The following is a 4,694-nucleotide window of genomic DNA, read 5'->3' on the forward strand; positions in this document are numbered from 1 at the left end:
AGCAGGGTGAGTTCAAGTGCTCCCATGACCACCAATAAACATGAGCCTCGATCAGTATAAATAAAAGGCAGGAAAAGCAGACAAAGAAGTTGATATAATTATTTTTCTATGTTTCTTTACAAATGAAAAGATAAATGAGAAATACAATAAATAAGATATAATGTGACAAAACCAGGAGAAGAAATGTGAGCTAGAAAATATTAGGGAAAAAGAGATGAATTACAAATTAATGCAAAAGAAAAGAACCACTGAATAAAAAATGTAAGTGACATAAAGATATTAATGAGAAAATCAAACAAAAGATACAGAACTGAAGAAATTTTAAGGAGGGCGCAGCTCACAGTGGCCCATGTGGGGATCAAACCGGCAACCTTGTTGTTAAGAGCATCGCGTTCTAATCAACTCAGCTAACTGGCCACCCTAGAACTAAAGAAATTTTAAATAAAGATTGATAAGAATTGGCAAAATAGTCTCTACATAAATTCTAGATTTCCTAAATGTAGAAGATATTACAGTGGGGAAAAAACCCCCCCATATGTATGACATATGACAATTTTTTCTGAAATAAAAAAGCTAAATGTGCATTTTAAAAGAGCACAGCTTGCACCAGAGAAAAATATAGTTCAGATCAAAATGTATTCCAATGAAGTTACCATACTGTATGATATTAAAAATATATAAAAATACATAAACAAATTATGAAAACAGAATTACTGGGATAGCCAAAACAAAACAAGTCACCTATGATGGAAAATTTTCCAGGCTGGCCTCAGACTTTTCCAAAGAAATATTCAATGCTAAAATTAAAAATAAAGGACGAAAATACCTATAAAATAACCAAGATATAAGATATCACACAAGCATAAAGGCTAGAGCCCAAATATTTATGAATATACAAGAATTCCCATTTGATTAGGAATCTTCTAGAATGCAAGAAACAGTAAAGAGTGTTTTACATACGTATTTGTAGGATTATGGTAAAAGATCAACTTTATCTTTTTTAAGATAAATTTTATTTTTCGAGAAATTGTAGGTTCACAGCAAAATTGAGCAGAAAGTACAGAGTTCTCATATGCCTACTGGCCTAAGAAATGAACAACCTCCCCTAGAATCCACATCCTACACCACACTGATGCATTTATTACAATCAATGAACCTACGTTGAAACATCATTATCAACCAAAAGTCATAGTTTACACGGGGTTTACTCTTTCTGTGTACATTCTATGAATTTGGAAAAATGTACAATTACATGGATATACCTTTATAACTTCAAACAAAATAGTTTCACTGCCCGAAAATTCCTCTGTACTCTGCTTATTCATCCCTTACTCCCCACCTAACCCCTGGAAGCCACTGTTCTTTTTACTGTCTCCATAGTTTTGCCTTTTCCAGAATATCACATAATTAAAATCAAGTAGATAGCCTTTTCAGATTGGCTTCTTTCGCGTAGTAATATGCTTTTAAGATTCTGCTATGTTTTTTCATGGCTTGATAGCATGTTTCTCTCTAATGCTGAATAATATTCCATTGTATGGATTTTCCCCTTTCATTTATCCATTAACCTACTGAATGACATCTTGATTGCTTGCAAGTTTTGGCAATTATGAATAAAGCTGCTGTAAACCTCTGTCGGCAGGTTTTTGTACAAACATGAGTTTTCAAGTCATTGGAGTAAATAACAAGGAGCATGATTGCTCAATCATATGGAAAGTATATTTAATTTAGTAAGAAACCACTAAACTGTCTTCCAAAATGGCTGTACCATTTTGCATTTCCACCAGCAATGAATGAGAATTTCTGTTTTTCCACATCCTCACGAGTATCTGGTATTGTCAATGTTCCAGCTTTTGGCCATTCTAACAGATATGTCATAGTATTTTATTCTTGTTTTAATTTGTAATTTTTTAATGGCATATGATATTTGTGTCTTTTTATATGCTTGTATGCCATCTATATATCTTCTTTGGCCAGATATCTGTTCTGGCCATTTGTCCACATTTTAAGGCAGTTCTTTGTGTTCTTATTGTTGAGTTTTAAGCATTTGGGTTACATTTTTGATATAGGTCTTTTATCAGATATGTCGTGTGTAAATATTTTCTCCCGGTCTGTTGTCTATCTCATTATCTTGACAGTGTCTTTCACAGAGCAGAAGTTCTATTTATTTATTTATTGGGGTGTTTTTGTTTTTATTTTAATGAAGTCCAACTTAGTTATTTCTTTCATGAATCATTCATTTGGATTCATATTTAAAAGGTCATTAGCATATCCACGGTCATCTAGATTTTCTCCAGTTATCTTCTAAGAGTTTTATAGTTTTCCATTATATATAGGTCTAGGATCAATTTTAAGTTAATTTTGTGAAGGGTGTAAAGAATGCGTCTAAAATAATTTCTTTGTATGTGGATATGTAGTTGTTCCAGTACCCTTTGCTGAAAAAGACTTTCTTTTGTCCATTCTGTTGACTTTGCTCTTTTATCAAAGGTCAGTTGACTATATTTATGTGAGCCTATTTATGTGCTTTCTATTTTGTTCCATTGATTTATTAGTTTATTCTTTCACCAACATCACACTGCTGATATTGTAGCTTTATGCAAAGACTTGAAGTTGGATAGTGTCAGTCCTTCAACTGTTCTTCTCCTTCAGTATTGCGTCGACAATTTTGGTTCTCCCGCATCTCCATATAAACTTTAGAATCAGTTTATTAATTTCCACAAAATAGCATCTTAGGATTTGATTTAGATTGCATTGAATCTGTAGATCGAGTTGGGAAGCACTGACATCTTGACAATATTGAGGCTTCCTATCTGTGAACATGGCAGATCTATTTATTTTATTCTTTGATTTCTTTCATTAGAGTTTTGTAATTTTCCTCATATACATCAGTACATATTTTGTCAGATTTATTACTAAGTATTTCATTTTGGGGTGCTACTATAATGGGATTGTTTTCAATTTCAATCTTGACGTGTTCATTACTGATATATAGGAAATCAATTAACTTCATATATTAATTTTGTATCCTACAACCTTGCTATAATTACTTGTTAGTTCCAGTCATGTTTTTGTTGTTATTGTCAATTTTTTCATATTTTCTACATAGACAATATGGCATCTGTTAACAATGCCAGTTTTATCATATATATTTATAATTAAATACAATTTAATAACCAAATAATTGTATTTATAATTAAATGCAATTTAATTATAAATATATTTTACTATGTATATAATTTCATTTTCTTGTTCTATTGCATTAACTAAGACTTCTAGTACAATATGGAAAAGTGGTGGTAAGAGGACATCCTTATTTTGTTCTTGCTCATAGTGGAAATGCCTCTAATTCTCAATATTAAGTATAATGTTAATATGTAATCTTTTAAATGTAAAAAGCAGAATCACATGCTCTACAATGCAGAAATGCAATGTATAAGGGAAAATATTGTAAATGGTAAATAAGAATAAATGCAGAGAAGTTGACTGATTATCTCATCTATAAAAGATAGCGGTCAGAAGCATCACTCTGTGGTGACAAAGCACATGATACTATAACAGTATAAAGGTAAACCCAAGAAAATATAATTGTATATAGTTATATTAGGGAGAGAAATAAAGGAATGTAAAGGAGAGGAACTTAGTTATTCCTCTTTTCTTTTTCTAATAGAGAATTAATAGTTAAGATCCTGAAAGAAATAGAAAACGAGAAAATGCCCTTATATGATTATAAAGGTGACTACCAGACCCAAAACAAAACCTTGCAAAATATCAGAAAATGTATGCACTCAAGAAAGAAAATAATTAGGTCATAATATGAGAGCAAAAATATACCATGGGATAATATGGAAGAGGTCATAGCAAATATATCTGTCGTCTCAATTAATGTAAATGGACTTTCCCCAATTAAAAGAAAAAAATGATCAGAGTGGAACAGAAATCAGTGTACAACTCTATAGTGCATACAAAATATGTAAAAATAGAATTCAGAAAAGTTAAGATATGAAAGAGCAAAGTTAAATTATAATCCCATTATTATGTATAAAAGTATTTACTTTCTTACATACTTTACAATGTTCAGTATTACAGATTTTAGAAATTATATGCTGCGGCTCAATTTACATTCATATATGAGTTAATCAATTTGATCACATTTAAATGTGCATTTCTTCTGTGAAGCATTTATGTTCTGTGTCCATTTTTTATGACTACTTTTTTAGAGCAGTTTTGGGTTTTCAGCAAAATTGACAAGGAGATACATAGATTTCCCATGTATCTCCTACCCCGGACCCTATGCATAGCTTTCTTGATTACCAACATCACTCACCAGAATGGTACATGTTTTATACATTGACACTTCATAATGACCCAAAGTCCATAGTTTACCTTAGAGTTCACTCAGTGTTGTACATTTTATGAGTTTGGACAAATGTATAACAACAGATTTTCATCATTATAATATCACACAGGGTATTTTCACTGCCCTAAAAGTCTTCTGTGCTCTGCCTATTCATCTCCCCCAACTCCCACCCCACTGAAAACACTGATCTTTTTGTTGACATAGGTTTGTTTTTGTCCAACTTTAGGCATTTTAACTTGTCCTTCTTGATCTGTAAGAGCTATTTTACTGTGGGTAGCAAAGAGGAATGTGCTACATGCCTAAATCATAGAAACTTCTATAAATCAAGAAACGTGAAGGC

The sequence above is a fragment of the Rhinolophus ferrumequinum genome, chromosome 3 (genome assembly GCF_004115265.2).
Source record: "Rhinolophus ferrumequinum isolate MPI-CBG mRhiFer1 chromosome 3, mRhiFer1_v1.p, whole genome shotgun sequence".
In the NCBI taxonomy this organism is placed as follows: Eukaryota; Metazoa; Chordata; class Mammalia; order Chiroptera; family Rhinolophidae; genus Rhinolophus; species Rhinolophus ferrumequinum.